Genomic DNA, 17,483 nt, shown 5'->3' with positions numbered 1-17,483 from the left:
AGAAGGACCTGGGTCCTAATCCCAGCTCTGACACTTGTCTGCTCTATGATATGACTTTGACCAAATCACTTAACTTCTCTGTGCCTCAGTTGCCTCATCTGTAAAATGGGCATTAAGATTAGGAGGTTCCACATGGGACACGGACTGTGTCCAACCTAATCAGTCTGCATCTACCCCAGCGCTCAGTACAGTACCTAGCACATAGTAAGCACTTAACAAATACCATAAAAAAACAACAAGGAGCACTCTTTCAGTACCTAGAAAATATCCCTCCCTTTTCTGCATTGGGCTTGATGTAGGCAGGACTACATTTACCAGAAACATGGATGCAGAGCAAGTTTTCTGTAGTTATACCTGCAATTACCCCTCCGAAGGATTTAGTGTAGGATCTGAATCAAAATCCGGCACCAAAATGTTCACAGATAGACTCCCGGAACATTTCAAAAGCTTCTGTCATTGGCTTGACTGCAAATGTTGGCAGGGCCCTAAAAAGGGCCTTGTGTCAGGATGCTTCAGTCTCTGGCTGCTGTTTGACAAATGCTTCCGGCTAAGCAAACCAGCTAGCTGTCAGGCCTGCCAGGTTAGGAATAAGAGTTAAAAATAAACCCTCTTCCCTTCCTGCATTGTTAAGTCGGCTCCATTACCGCAGTGACCCTTATTACTGAGTCAAATTCTCCTGCTGCCTACTTTTCACTGTGCTAGAAAGTTGGGTATTTTGGGAAGAGCATTAATTCAATTTTTCAGAAAAATGGAGGACTGCTTAGGGCATAACAACAGAACATGCACAGTGAAAGCACCAATGATATCCTCCTGGAGTCTGAACGAGTTAATTCTCATTCATTCATTCAATCGCATTTATTGATAATAATAATAATAATGTTGGTATTTGTTAAGCGCTTACTATGTGCAGAGCACTGTTCTAAGCGCTGGAGTAGACACGGGGAATCAGATTGTCCCACGTGGGGCTCACAGTTTAATCTCCATTTTACAGATGAGGTAACTGAGGCACAGAGAAGTTAAGTGACTTGCCCACAGTCACACATCTGACAAGTGGCAGAGCTGGGATACGAACCCATGACCTCTGACTTCAAAGCCCGTGCTCTTTCCACTGAGCCATGCTGCTTCTCACCTACTGTGAGTGCCTACTGTGTGCAGAGCACTGTACTAAGCACTTGGAAAGTACAATTCGGCAACAGATAGAGATAATCCCTACCCAACAACAGGCTCACAGTCTAGAAGCAGGGAGACAGACAACAAAACAAAACAAGTAGGCGAGTATCCTTCCCAATCAACCCGCCTCCTGTCTCTCCTCACTTCAGGTCATACTTCACTCTACTTAACGGGTCATTTTTCTACAAAAATGCTTAGTTCATGTTTCCCCACTCAAGAACGCTCAGTGGTTGCCCATTCACTTCCACATCAAACAGAAACTCCTTACCGTCGGCTTTAAAGCACTTAATCACCTTCCCCCTTCCTACCTCACCTCGCTATGCTCCTACTACAACCCAGCCCACACACTTCGCTCCTCCAACGCCAACCTATCACCATACCTCTATCTCATCTATCTCGTTTCTGGCCTCTCGGCTAAGTCCTGCCTCTGGCCTGGAACACCCTCCCTCTTCAAAGCTGACATTCAATTACTCTTCCTCTCTTCAAAGCCTTACCAAAGGCACATCTCCTCCAAGAGGCCTTCCCTGCCTAAGATCATTTTTCCTTTTCTTCCACTCCCTTCTGCACTGTCCTAACTTATTCCCTTTTTTCGTCACCCCTCCCAGCCCCACAGCACTTATGAAAATTTCCATAATTTACTTATATTAATGTCTGTCTCCCCTCCAGACCCTAAGCTTGTTGTGGGCAGGGAAAGTGCTTATTATAATTGTACTCTCCCAAAAGATGATTGATTTATTTAAATTAAGCTCCAAGTGCTTAACTTACTATAAGGAAGTAACTTAAAGCACTGGGAAAATTATCATCAATATTATCATCAAGACTAACTTTTAGTTCAATTTAGATGAATCCATCCAAGCACTCCACCTTGCTAAAATCCCCATAGTTACGATGTGAAATCCAAAAGGGTGATCAGTCACTCCCATTCATTAAGCACTTGGGAGAATACAATATAATGTCATGATGATGATGTTTACCATCAAGAATAATGGATGAGGCTTGGTCCAGTTATAAGGACTTTCCAACTAAGAATGTCTGTGAAGATACTGATTAGAGTGTTGGTGGTTTGCCCAGGCCACTCACATTCCTTTGCCTGTCGGCCACGTTGCCTCTGACACACAAAGTGTAACAGGTGACTATGTGGCAAGAGAGAGACACACGGAATCTCTATTAAGCAGTTGGTAGAGTGCAACAGAGTTAATAGACATAACCCCTGCCATCAAGCAGCTTCCAATCTAGCAGGGGAGATAAGCATGAAAATCAATTACAACTAAGGGGAGGCAACTGAGTTTTAAACTAGGTACAAACTGCTTTCCAGATCCTTCTCTTTGTGAGTTGATTCTTCCTGAGAGAGCAGGTGGCTAGCCAAACTTAGAGATGATGTTTCGTGATGAGAATATACTAAGCACTAATCTTAAACTAAGCTTTATAATACTTTCAACCTACCATAAAATTAAAATTTTAAACTTCCATCGGCTAATTGCATTGAAGCTGTATCCGTTTTCCGTGCATGAATAAAACATTAAAATTACTTGAAAAGCTGCCAGGAACATTGGTCTTATCTATCTCGCATTCCCTCTTTTCTATCACCTTTATCCTCATTTCTAATAGGAACTATTTTATTACAAATCTTGTCACACTCAAAATGCTGTAGAAATGTAACTTGCAAATGCAGTCTTGCCGATTAGAAACTTCAGGACTTAATGTTGTTGCAAATTAAATATCACTACAGTTGCTGTCATGTTGACAAACAACATATCTTTTAATTTTAAATAATGTTTTCCAGAGTGTTGTCCATATAAATTCCTTAACTTAGTTGAATCAGTTTAATTGAATTTCATCTTAACAAACATGAATCTAGAATTCTCCAGAGTTCATTGTAAAAAGAGGTCTATTTCTCTGCTTTTCACATGAGAAAAATTGCTGAAGGAATTTCGGTGAGTTTCCAAAATGAACAGTCTTCCAAAAGAACATTCTGGTAATTAAAATGGACATTAAGGTCCAAATTTTCAAATGAATTAATGGTCAATAAATTTAAGACAATTTTTTTTAAAGTTCAGTAATTAAATTTCTGTTGGTGAAATTATTTTCTAAGAACAGAATCAATATCTCTGATGCCAGGCTCTGCCCTAACCTACAATTCTATATTTCCTCTTGTCTCCAAGACATTCGGCCAGCAACTCAAACTCGACATGCTTAAAACTGAGTTTATGATCCCTCTTAAACCCACTTCTCCTACTGACTTCCTCACCGATATTAATTCCATGACCTTTCCACCATCCTACAAGCCTGCTACCTCAGTACCAAACCTCAACTCTTTGTCTTTCAGTCGATTACTAAATCCTGCTGGTTCTCCCTTCACAATATTTCCCGAATCCACCCCTTCCTCTCCACCTAGACAGTTAGTACCCTGGTTCAGGCTCTTGCCATCCTCAACTGAATCAGCCTCTTCTCTGGTCCTCCTGCCTCCTTCAATCAGTTGTATTTATTGAGCACTTATGTGCAGAGCACTGTAATAAGAGCTCAGGAGAGGACAATATAACAGAATTAGCAGGCACATTCCCTGCCAATATTGAGTTTACAGTCTAGAGGGAATTTACAATATAAACTACCTGCTCAGATGATCTTCTTGAAACATCATTCACCATTCATCTTACTAGACCTCAAATGGCTTCCCCTTCCCCTCTGCTTCTAGCTAAAACTCCATAACCTTCCCCGCTCCATTAGCACATTTATATTGGGAGCCTGCGATTAGTGTACTGTGAGATTTAGAGTAAAGGACACTGATATGTTTTAAGATTCTTAGCTAAAATACGTTATGGATACCATCATCCCTTGCGTATGCCATCATTAAACTGCTATTATTTTTCAGATGGGGAAACTGAGGCTACGAATTAAATCCTCTGGGTTGCTCACACATACAGCCTGCCCCCCCCCAAAAAAACTGCTGAGGTTTCAATATTACCTAATTGATTTTCTTTTTTTACAGATTAAGAAGCCCAACAGATCAGTCCCTGTGATTGTACATCTATCACTGTTGCTCAGATATTTTTTATGCCTTCCCATAAAGGATCAAAGGAGGCAAAAATTGAATGTGTTAGAAAGCGTGGTCAGTAGAAAATAAAAATTATAAACATTCTTCTTCCAAGTACCTAAACCTACCTGGGAGAAAGTTAGTGCTCAAGTTGGAAGCAGGAACTCTCTGAGTTGAGGCCCAAGGGGGCTTTTTGTGTAGGTGGATTGATGCTTTGGGTAAATCTAACAGAGTTTCCTGGCTTTTCAGTTAATTGGCTTTCCTGCCTCATCTTGGTAAAACCAGAATCTGAAACTCTTGGGAATACGATCACAACAATTCTCCCTATTATATTTTTGCCATTTTATCCCTGAGAACCCTAGGTAAATGCATTCAGTTCCTGAGGGGTGACTTAATGATGTTCTAATGCACCCTCCAAAGCACTAAACTTTCTCCCGAGGCAGGAATTGGGCCCGGAGGATAATCTGGTTTATTGTGTAAAGACCCAAGCAATATCCGCTGATTCAAAATAAAGTATAACTTGAAGTACCTGCCTAATGCTCAGTTAACTACTTGCCCTATTTGAATTAAATGGGGCCACTTCTATTGAAGATAGCTTTTTTTGCATATTCTGAACTTCAAATGAAATTTTTTTTTGACAATTTTAACTAATTGCATGTTATATATTGACCCAGAATCACATTCCTGGGAATAAGTAAGTAGGGTTCCTTTGGGATCCTTTACCCTTACATTTCCACCAGCCTTCCCACCCTCCCTGACATCAGAATGACTTAATACCTGATGACAGCAAACAAGATTAGCTTGAAAGAATCCCATAACGCTTCTGAAAGTTACATAGCCTTTTTTATAGAATTCTTACCATGTCATATTCTCATTCCTTTTGAGCTCAGCCTGTTTCCCTTCTGGTCTGCAGGTCATCGCTAATTTTCCTTTCTGTACTGATGCTAAAATCTCTGATTATATCTACAAAACAAGCAGGTTTTTCTAGGCTAAAATTTACCAAGCCACATCTACCTGCTGACAGATGAAGAATACCGTTCGACTCCCATTTCGCCTTGCTTCCCACACCCTGAGAAAGACTGTGTTCATTTCAGACAGCTTTGATTCGGGGCAATTTATATTTAACTTGGTTGAAACATGGTATAACATTCTACTTACCCATTGCGAATCCACAGCAGCCTGAAAAAGGAACAATACCAATTCTGGGACTATTGTACTAAAACATTTCAGAAAAGGAAAGAAAGAGGTAATTAAGTATACATTATAGCACACAGACACAAAGAAACCTAGACCTTCAGATCTTCAAAGGGATACAATTCGCAAGCTCGATACTGGAACACAATACTGTACTGCCAACCTTGACAATTACAGTTGTTGGAAAAAAAAAGGTACCATAGAATATATTAAGACATGAGTCAGGAAATTAATTATGAGTATTTTATTCGACGACCCTTGCCATTTCACTGTTGACCTTTCTCTCGGATATTTCCACTTCGCACAGTGTACTGTATCACGGCACACAAAAACAGGCTAACTTCTCCTGTCAAAACATCGCCTTTCTTGATGCCTTTATCCTAAAGGATCGATAGGAAAGAAGGCACAGCCAGGTGGCACCCTTGATGCTCAGTTTCTTCCAACACCCTTTCCGTCACAGAATGTTCCAAACACATTTCAACTTCACCTTTTGCCGTGGGACGTCCGCAAGTCATGAAACACGGTTTTTCTGTCAGAAGGGAGTTATCTTTGGAATTTCCATCTGTGGAAGAGAGCAGATGCCTGCCGCTTTTGGCAAAGTGGAGCCACTTGCAATTTAAATCACTCAAAGCTTGCTGTCTTGTCAGCAAGGCCAGCTGCTACCACCAAAGGTCAACAGCAAATCTTATTACTTTATGGTTAAAAAAAAAAAAAGCTTATTTCACAGGCCAGCTCAGGAGCCGGAGGGTTGATTTGGAATGAGGCTTTCTGCGCTTCTGGGATGAATTAATGAATCTCTCGTCTTCATAAGGAGTGAGTAAAGAAACCTACTCTCCGTCCTCCCAAAGAGTCACTTTTGTCCAGTCCCTGGCCTTTGAGAGTTCCGCTTTTTAGTCCTCACGTGAGCAAGGAAAGCAAAGAGCCGGCACAGGTGATCCACGTCTGTGACAAAAACCATTAAAAGAGCTCTCTCTCTCTCTCTCTATATATATATATTTTGTGGTATTTGTTAAGCATTTACTATGTGCAAAGCACTGTTCTAAGCGCTGGGGGGATACAAGGTGATCAGGTTGTCCCACGTGTCCCACAGTTTTAATCCCCATTTGACCGATGAGGTAACTGAGGCACAGAGAAGTTAAGTGACTTGCCCAAGGTCACACAGCTAATAATAATAATAATAATGTTGGTATTTGTTAAGCGCTTACTATGTGCCGAGCACTGTTCTAAGCGCTGGGGTAGACACAAGGGAATCAGGTTGTCCCACGCGGGGCTCACGGTCTTAATCCCCATTTTACAGATGAGGGAACTGAGGCACAGAGAAGTTAAGTGACTTGCCCAAAGTCACACAGCTGATAAACGGCCGAGCCGGGATTTGAACCCATGATCTCTGACTCCAAAGCCTGTGCTCTTTCTACTGAGCCACGCTGCTTCTCTGACCAGCAACAGAGCCAGGATTAGAACCTGTGACCTCTGACTCCCAAGCCTGCGCTCTTTCCACTGAGCCATGCCGCTTCTCATATTTGTCCAGAGATGGATCACAAGACCTTCACCAACCCACTTAACTCTCTAGATTGTTGTGGGTAGGGAATGTGTCTGTTACATCATGATATTTTACTGTCCCAAGCGCTGCCAGTGATGCTTCCTCTGGCCCAGTGGGTAATAGTAATTGTGGTATTTGTTAAGCACTTACTATGTGCCATGCACTGTACTAAGCGCTGGGGTGAATACAAGCAAATCGGGTTGGGCACCATCCCTGTCACTGTGTGACTCCTGAAATTATAATAGTTTTGAAATCTCATGAGGTCATTTTTACCCGTTGTGTGCTCCCTCACCTGCATTGGATTCTTTCTAAATGATATTGTAATTTCCATACAAAGCCTTTAATTAGGAATCTTTAAAAAAAAAAAGCCAAATTCACACAAAATGGGCTTTCCCGTGGAAACAAATGTGGTAATGACCAAACCCAGTTGTCCTACAACAGGGAGGTTGCATACATATATCTATATAACTATATCGATATTAAATGGATATCGGTATAGATAGTATTTGCTAAGCACTTCATTCATTCAATCGTATTTATTGAGCGCTTACTATGTGGAGAGCACTGTACTAAGCACTTGGAACATACAATTCAGCAACAGATAGAGACAATCCCTGCCCAGTGACGGGCATGTGTCAAGCACTGTTCCCAGCACTGGTTACATACAAGTAAATCAGGCTGGTTACAGTGCCTGTCCCTCATGGGGCTCACAATCAGTCAATCATATTTATTGAGTGCTTACCCTTTGAAGACACCTACACTGTACTAAACACTTTGGAGAGTACAGCATAAGAATAAGCACATTCCCTGCCCACAGTGAGCTTACGGTCTAAAGAATGAGCTTACAGTCAAGTACGGGGGAAGACATGTACTGAGTCCCCATTTTGCAGTTGAGGAAACTGAAGCACAGAGATATGCCCAAGATCACACAACAGGGAAGTGGCAGAGCCAGGATTAGAACCCAGGTCATTTGGTTCACAAGCCCATGCTTTATCCACTGGGCCATGCTGCTTTCTTGCCAAACCCTGCATTATGGAAACACAGTGGCGAGGAATCATTCCAATGCCGCTCGAGGCCCCAAACCACTTATTAAGATTCAGCGGCATGCTCTGGCCAATCAGGCTAGCGCTTTTGGATAAGCAAACTCCAATTCCCTTTGTTGGAGCCAAAACACAGAGTGATAGCATGTGTGAAGGCAGAATTCCACATAAATAAAACCGACCATGTTGACCCATGGCCACTCCAACTCTCTAAAGAGACTTGACCTTTATTTGCTTTTATGTTCAGATTGGGATTCACCCAAGCTGAAGATACTCTGCATTTTGTTTTGGATCAGTCTTTCCTGACTTTCTCCATCGCACTCTTTCAAAAGCATGAATGTTTTCCAGCACATCTCTGGAGACCCAGATAAACACTACTATCAGATTGTGGTATTAAATAGTCTCTAACCATACCAAGTCTTTAAAGGTAATGCAGACCCAATCCTCATCTGCTTCCAACTCAGAATTTGCTCTCTTCAATTAATCCTTTTAGCTGGCTCATCATTTTCACCTCTCCATACATTTTCCAAACTCATTCTTGGATTTTAAACTCCAAATTCTCTGGCTGCTAGTATTCCAAAGCACAAAATAGGAAACAAAATTAAAAAAAAATAGAGAAAAACACAACAGTGAATGAATGCACTAATGTAATGATAATGATGATGGGACTTGGTAAGCGCTACCTGTGTGTCAAGCACTGTTCTAAGCACTGGAGCAGATACAAGGTATTCATTCAATTCATTCAATAGTATTTATTGAGTGCTTACTATGTGCAGAGCACTGTACTAAGCACTTGGGATGAACAAGTCGGCAACAGATAGAGACAGTCCCTGCCGTTTGACGGGCTTACAGTCTAATCGGGGGAGACGGACAGACAAGAACAATGGCAATAAACAGCATCAAGGGGAAGAACATCTCGTAAAAACAATGGCAACTAAATAGAATCAAGGCGATGTACAATTCATAAGGTAATCAGGTTGGACAGTCTCTGTCCCACAGGGGCTCACGGTCTCATCCCAACACCTTCTTTTTCTTTTCCTGTACTCCTGCCTACTTCAATCCCTCCGGGTCCCAGCTCTGCTCTCTGAGATTTGGCAGGGGTTCCATTCCGTGACTTCCCTTGGACAGCTCCTAGGCTTCACTAACTAGCATTATTTCATTCATTCATTCAATCGTATTTATTAAGCACTTACGGTGTGCAGAGCACTGTATTACACGCTTGGAAAGGTTCAGTGCAGCAATAAAGAGTGACAATTCCTGTCCACAACGAGATCACAGTCTAGATAAGGGGAGACAGACAACAATTCAAATAAACAGACATCAATATAAAGGCTGTGGGGCGAGGAGAAGTGGGGAAAGCAAAGGGAGCAAGTCAGGGCGACGCAGAAGGGAGTGGAAGATGAGGAAAAGTGGGGCTTAGTCTGAGAAGGCCTCTTCAGTTAGGCTTTGAAGGTGGGGGAGAGTGATTGTTTGGAGGATTTGAAGAGGAAGGGAGTTCCAAACCAGGGGTCGGCGGTGAGACAAGAGAGATGGAGGCCCAGTGAGAAGGTTAGTGGCACCAGAGGAGCAAGGTTTGCGGGCTGGGTTGTAAAAGGAGAAAAGCGAGGAGAGATAGGAGGGGGCAAGGTGATGGACTGCTTTTAAAGCCACTATTTGTCAAAGCTCATGAGTATCATAGATTCTTTCTCAACAGGGACGACGGGACTGAGGACTACCAGTTTCTGAGCTGGATACGTCCTCACTTTTGACACTAAATACGGCTTGCTGAGCATGCTGAAAAAACTGATTGATCAAAGGTTTGCGATCATTTGACAGTGGACTTGATACACTTGTGGGTTGGGCTGAAATTTGATGCCATATCCGTGCCATACTCTGATATCCTTTAAAAGAAAATGCCAGCCTTCTGATCCCATTTTCTCCTTAGTCAACTAGGATTCTACCTAGAGGGCTGAATTGATCAACAGCCTTCAGTTCTGGCTTGCTGAGGAAAAATTTTAGTTGTCTATGAAGTGCTCATTGCTACAAGTATAAGCCTCTATTTTTCAGGTTTAGAATTCACAGCACAATGCTAATTTTGTAAAGTAGATTATTATCATTTTCCTGTCATCCTTTATATTTGTTTTCCGCATACAGTTGTCAGCTTTTCTATAACTACCACAAGGACTTTGGATGAAACTTGAAGCACAGACTGTATGAAACAAATGAAGAACTTATGCATCCCTTCAATCAAAATAACCCTCAAAAGTCAAGTACAGATTTAAAAAGAAAAGTGCTTAAAAAATACAATTGAATAAATGAGCCATATTGCATTTTATTATTTGATCAAATGTATATTTGATCCACCTCATGACATGCGATACCTGTTTAAAATTCATCTGAAGTAATCAATATTGCCATCAGAATTCTAGAAAACATTTTTAAAAATAAGCTTTAATTTTACCTTTATAAAAACACCAAAGATTCTTTGCTTGTTCGTCTTTAAACTTTGAGTGTGAGAACCCAGACAATTGCTGGTACAAATGTTCATTCAGAATCTTTTAAATAGGATTTACCTGAGTAAAAAAATAAATTTCACCATTTGCCTCTTTTCCGCAAACCTGTAACTCTTTTCTAATTTTCTTATTAGCCTTCCCATAATCACGTAAATGATATTTTAATTTTAACGAAAGAAAATTGTATGAAATATGTTGAATATTTTGGCAAATTGAAATTTCCCCTTTATGCAAAATCACCTTTTTGGGGTACATGAGAAGAAATGTGGCCTAGTGGAAAGAACACGGGTCCGGGAGTCGGAAGGACCTGGGTTCTAATCCCAGCTCTGCCACTTGTCTGCTATGTTACCTTGGGCAAATCATTTCACTTCTCCATGCCTCAATCACCTCATCTGTAAATGGGGATTAATTCTGTGAGCCCCATTTGAGACATGGACCGAGTCCAACCTGATTAGCTTAGTGCAGAATCTGGCATATAGTAAGCATTTAACAGATAATTTTTTTTAAAAAAAAAAAACCTCCCAAAGATTTTTCTTCTACATTATGTAAACAGTGAAGGGAAATTTTGTCTGGGGAGAGGAATTCAGATCTTAGTTCTTATATTTCCTCTTCCACAAAATGGAGATTGTGAAATTTATATAGCTTTGTTTAAAGGCACTATGCAAATGTAATATTCTGCAACTGGTCATGTAAATCACACTGATTTACAAAACCAAGATGATAGAGCTTGTTGCAATGATATGTAGGTGGTTGCTGAGTATATAAAAGAGCACTCAGGGAAAACATGTGGGATTCAATGAAATAGGATTATCTCCATTTCCTTTTATTCTCACAAAGCTTTTCAATGAGAATTTTACACATTGCTTGATTAGATTTAAATAGTGATATAGTTCTGTACTGCTTCTCAGGGACAGTCAGATGATTCACTAATTCTACTTCTATGATTTTATGCTACCCTTCCTGAATAGGGAAGAGAAGCCACCACAATAGCAAAAAGAATGGAAAAATCTTGGGGTGGAAGAATGCATTTAAGAAAAGTTATGAATTATTCCAGAGACTTGATAAGTGGATCACAGAAACCAGGGTCTTTGAAAAGAAATCACAGATTTGCCCATACAGAGAAAGGGTCCCTCGATGCTCCAATGTTTCAAAAAGTGTATAACCTCAGCTCTGCAAACATGGCCTAGTGAATAGAGCACAGGCCCGGGAGTCAGAAGGACCTGGGTTCTAATCCTGACTCCACCACTTGTCTGCTGGGTGACCCTGGGAGAGTCATATAACGTGGCTCAGTGGAAAGAGCATGGGCTTGGGACTCAGAGGTCATGGGTTTGAATCCCGGCTCTGCCACTTGTCAGCCGTGTGACTGTGGGCAAGTCACTTAACTTCTCTGTGCCTCAGTGATCGCATTTGTAAAATGGGGATTAAGACTGTGAGCCTCACGTGGGACGACCTGATTAGCCTGTATCTACCCTAGCGCTTAGAACAGTGCTGTGCACATAGTAAGCGCTTAACAAATACCAACATTATTATTTTCTGTGTCTCAGTTCTCTTATCTGGAAAATGGGGATTAAGACCGTGAGCCCAATTGGGACAATAACTGCGTCTAACCTGATTAGCTTTTATCTACCCCAGTGATTAGTAAAGTGCCAGGCACCACAGTAAGCACACAGTAACACACCAATACCTTAAAAAATAAATGGATGAAGGGATTACAAACCCACATAAATTTCTGACAACTTCACCCTGCATACTTTAAAGCGGACTTTTTAATTATCTTATTTTTAGATGGCCACACAAGAAATGCAGGTCTCATAAATGGATAGTCATGCAAATAGGCATCTTACGAGTCAGTCTCAAACTTTTATAAGCTTCTATAAGCGAGAGAGCATCTCTTGGACCACCTCTTGATTTATTTGCAACTGGACCAGCTCTTGGACATGAAAGGAAGTCAAAAGCTTTAAAATTCACTCTGTTCGACTCCTTGTCAGTTAGAACCTATTGCAGCCTGTACTCAGGGAATCACTTACTTCCCAGCTACTGCCACCACTTAATGATAATGAATCTATTTATTAGGTGCTTACCCGGTGCCAAGCCCCGGGTTAGATAAGAAATAGAGAAGCAGCGTGGCTTAGTGGAAAGAGCCCAGGCGTCGTGGGTTATTATTACGTTGGTATTTGTTAAGCGCTTACTATGTGCCGAGCACTGTTCTAAGCACTGGGGTAGATACAAGGTAATCAGGGTGTCCCACGTGAGGCTCACAGTTAATCCCCATTTTACAGATGAGGTAACTGAGGCACAGAGAAGTTCAGTGATTTGCCCACAGTCACACAGCTGACAAATGGCAGAGCTGGGATTCAAACTCATGACCTCTGACTCCCAAGCCCATGCTCTTTCCACTGAGCCACGCTGCTTCTCTACTCCCGCTCCGCCACTTGTCAGCTGTGTGACTTTGGGCAAGTCACTTCATTCATTTAATTGTATTTATTGAGCGCTGTGTGCAGAGCACTGTACTAAACACTTGGAATGCACAATTTGGCAACAGAGACAATCCCTGCCCAACAGCAGGCTCACTTCACTTCTCTGTGCCTCAGTGACCTCATCTGTAAAATGGGGATTAAGACCGTGAGCCCCACGTGGGACAACCTGATGACCCTGTATCTATCCCAGCGCTTAGAACAGTGCTCGGCCCATAGTAAGCGCTTAACAAATACCATCATCATCATCATCATCATCAGATTAGACACAGCCCCAGTCTGACATGGACCTCCCACTGTAAGAGGGAAGAAAAACAAGACTTTTATTTCAATTTTAAGGTGAGTAAAGTGAGGCACATAGAACTTCTATGACTTGCTCATGTTACACAGTGGGCAAGTGGCAGAGCTGGGACTAGAATACTGGTTCTCCTGACTCGTTCTGTGCTCTTCTTACTAGGCCACGCTACCGCTCTCTCTAGTGTAGATTGGAATTTTCTTTCTCAAATTATATCGGTATTTGTTTAGACTTTAATGTAGTGAATCACTGACAAAAACTGTACTAGATGAGCTAATAATGCAGGTGATCTAAATATGGTGTGATATCAGGTTTTCAAGCAAAATGTCTTTTCTTGAAACATAAGATAATGTAGGGATAGAGGATTTGTATCTGTTCCCATATTGTACGTTCCAAGCGCCTAGTACAGTGCTCGGCACATAGTAAGAGCTCAATAAAAACTATTGAATGAATGAATTTGTTTCCTAGTTATTTTCTTTCCCCTAAAAGTCCACAGTGCTATATAATCAAGCCAATCCTCGGTAGCTGAATTTACAATTTACAAGGCTAGTTCATATTTCTAGGTAACCAAAACCGATAGTTAAAAAGATTGACAAAAATGACTACAAACAAGGTCTTAACAAGACAATCTACCAGAAAAGCAATTCATTCTCCTGACATCTACAGGAAAAAGTACACAACTGCAATAGTTGTACCCTGCAATTTGGTTGTTCAAGGTGGTGTTTCCACACAACACATATAGAAAGTCAAGGAGCTAATTTAGTTCTTTTTCTATCTATAGTCTACATTTTTATATATCCACTTGTGAGAAGCAGTGTGGCTCAGTGGAAAGAGCCCGGGCTCGGGAGTCAGAGGTCAAGGGTTCGAATCCCCGCTCTACCACTTGGCAGCTGTGTGACTATGGGCAAGTCACTTAACTTCTCTGGGCCTCAGTTACCTCATCTGTAAAATGGGGATGAAGACTGTGAGCCTCATGTGGGATAACCCGATTACCCTGTATCTACCCCAGTGCTTAGAACAGTGCTCGGCACACAGTAAGCGCTTAACAAACACCAACGTTATTATTATTATTACTGTTCCAAGTGCTGGGCTAGATGCCAGGTAACCAGGTTACCTTGAGAAGTACCATGGCTTAGTGGATGGCTGGGAGTCAGAAGGACCTGGGTTCTAATCCTGACTACCACAAATTGGTTCTATGACCTTGGGCAAGTCACTTCACTTCTCTGGATCTGTTACCTCCTCTGTAAAATGGGGATTGAGACTTGTAGCCCCATGCGGGACAGGCACTGTGTCCAACCTGATTAACTTGTATCTATCCCAGGGCTTGGTACATGGTCAGCACTTAAGTATTATTTTCCCAAGCGCTTAGTACAGTGCTCTGTACATAGTAATCGCTGAATAAACACCACTGATTGATTCACTGGATTGATTGTCCCAAAATCACACTGTATGAAGAATGGATTCAACAGAAAAGAAAGGGTGAGCAGGAAGGTCGTTTAAAAACAACAGAAAGAGCACCTATGTTTACCACGTGGGTTGATAGTGAAGAAGCTGAAGCTGAGTCAAATACCTTATCGTGGCAGGAGAATTTGCTTAATGAAATGAACCAATGAAGCTTAAAATTCTGCCACTGAAAGATAATCCCTCGCCAGGGTTACTCATAATTGGAAAGGTCTAAGCCAAAGGGTCAAAGTTGATTTACCTGTACTGGGCAGCAGCAGCATGGGAAAGAAATCGAAGGTGGATAATAATAATAATCATAATAATGTGGCATTTGTTAAGTGCTTACTATGTGTCAAGCACTGTTCTTAAGCACTGGGGCAGATACAACGTAATCAGGTTGGACACAGTCCCTGTCCCACATGGAGCTCACATTCTCAATTCCCATTTCTAGATGAGGTAACTAAGGCATATAGAAGTTAAGTGACTTGCCCAAGGTCACACAGCAGACAGTTGGTGGAGCCGGAATTAGAACCCATGACCTCTGAATCCCAAGCCTGTGCTCTTGCCACTAGGTCATGCTCAAGTGATCAAAACGTTGATCAGACACCACGGCAGAGGCTTAAATTTTTACTGCGCGGAAGGCGACAATAGTGATCTACTTCTGTAATTTTTTTTTAAACAAGACTATGGATTGTAGTCCTAAAGTTGCTACTAATTGGAAATGACTCTACCACATCTGACAAGGTGAAAAACCCTGAAAAGTTCATTTCAAACTTTCTAGTTAAAAGCAGTAACTACCTTCACCTCTAGCACTTATCCGTGGTCATTAGATCGTAAGATCAGCTTCCGGTTCACCATGATTTTCAAGTAGTTGCTATTAATTTCCCTTTGATGGCTAATGAAGATCTGAGAAAACCCTGTCAATGCTGAGCTGGTTGTTGGAGACCCATCTTGCTCCCTGATGGTAAGTACGGCTGAGAGGGGGAGAGGATGATAGTGCAGGAAACCTAATATCCAACTGTTGCCTCACAGTCTCCTGAAGGGCGTACAGGCATCATCAATCACATTTACGGAGTGCTTACCGTGTGCAGGGAACTGGATTAAGTGCTTGGGAGAATACAATATAACACAATTGCCCGCAAGGATCTTACAGTCTACTCCGGGTTACATATATTCACTCATTCATCCGATGGTACTTATTGAGCGCTTACTGTGTGCAGAATAACTGTACTAAGCACTCAGAAAGTACAATAATGAAGAGACACATTTCCTGCCCACTGTGAGTTTCCAGTCTAGAGGGGGGGAGACACAAGGTTGTGCTACATTTACGGGGCAGCATGTGTAAACTCCACCCTCAATTTTTTGTCTAATTCCTACAAGTAGGACCACTTCCTCCTTGCTTCCTCCTGCCACAGCACCCACCCCTCCTGGCCTTGCCCTTTCATACTCCCCATCACTTCTCCGTCCCTCTTGATCTTCAATTGTACTGCGTGAGATACATTCACTTTTAACCCCAACCTTAGCAGCCACTGAAACCACAATCCTACCACACAGCCTCGATTCCCCTCCGTGGATAAAGCTGCAGAAACTGAGACGACTGATCGGGTGGGTGGGGAAGGGGTTGAGGGGAGAGAAGAGTGACCCCACCCCAGGTCACCTCTGAACCCCTCTGTCCCGCCCCAACCTCTCACCGTCTTCCCTGGGATTTGGGGTGGGATGGGGAAGTGGGGTCACAATCCAGCGGGCAGAGAAATTAAAGGAAGAGTGGCAATTCTAAAATAGAATCGAAGATTAAACCACCAACATTCTGTACAATGCAGCAAGAGTTCAGTGGAAAGGGGGAATTGAAGGGAGGAGGAGACGGGGAGAGGAAGACTGATCACTGGATTTGGACTTGGGGTACACCTTTTCCCTCATCGAGGTCTTGTTCATTGTGGCCTCCTATGCAGGGCTGAGCAGAAGGTGAGAGATGTTAGAGATGGTCACTAAAACTGCAAATACAGCAAAGAAATCAATTTTGATATCTAGGATTCTGTGCGATAACCTATGAAGCCTTGGGCAGCCTCACTGAATATAAATTTCAATCATGCAGTGGTGTTTAGGCTTCAATAATGATTACGGAATTTGTTAAGCACTTCCTATGTTCCCAGCACTAAGTGCTGGGGTAGATACAAGGTAATCAGGTTGTCCCACGTAGGGCTCACAATCTTCATCCCCATTTTAGAGAGGAGGCAACTGAGGCACAGAAAAGTTAAGTGACTCACTCAAGGTCACAGCTGACAAGCGGCGGAACAGGGATTAGAACCTATGACCTCTGACTCCCAGGGGCATGCTCTTTCCCTTAAACCACGCTGCTTCCCTGCTACCATGCAATTTATGAAGAAAAAACAAAACAGAGGTGGGAGCTAAGTTGGGCAAATCATTTTCTAGAGTTGACAAGCCACTACTAGTCATCGGAGCACATCCCTTCCCATAAATTTAGATCTGACAGCATGTAGCACATAGCAAGACTTAATGCCATAATCATTACTACTTCTGAAACTTCCTACAAAAACACACATAACTTATTTACGGCTGTCATATTGTGCTTTGAATTATAACAAAAATTACACAATAGTTTAGTGATGGTTATTGGTACAGTGTATAGTACAAAGGAGTTTCCTGTTCCCAGAGATTCTAAAATGGTTAAAGATACACGAGTCTATGGGAAAATGCACCCCATGACAGTCATTCCACAATAAACCACAATTGGTTGTCTGAGGTTTTCATGGTGCTAGCTAGGAAATAACCTCAGCCTTCTTCAA

Source organism: Ornithorhynchus anatinus, chromosome 18, assembly GCF_004115215.2.
Source record: "Ornithorhynchus anatinus isolate Pmale09 chromosome 18, mOrnAna1.pri.v4, whole genome shotgun sequence".
In the NCBI taxonomy this organism is placed as follows: Eukaryota; Metazoa; Chordata; class Mammalia; order Monotremata; family Ornithorhynchidae; genus Ornithorhynchus; species Ornithorhynchus anatinus.
The sequence above is the reverse complement of the archived record's forward strand: the minus strand, read 5'-3'. Positions refer to the sequence as shown.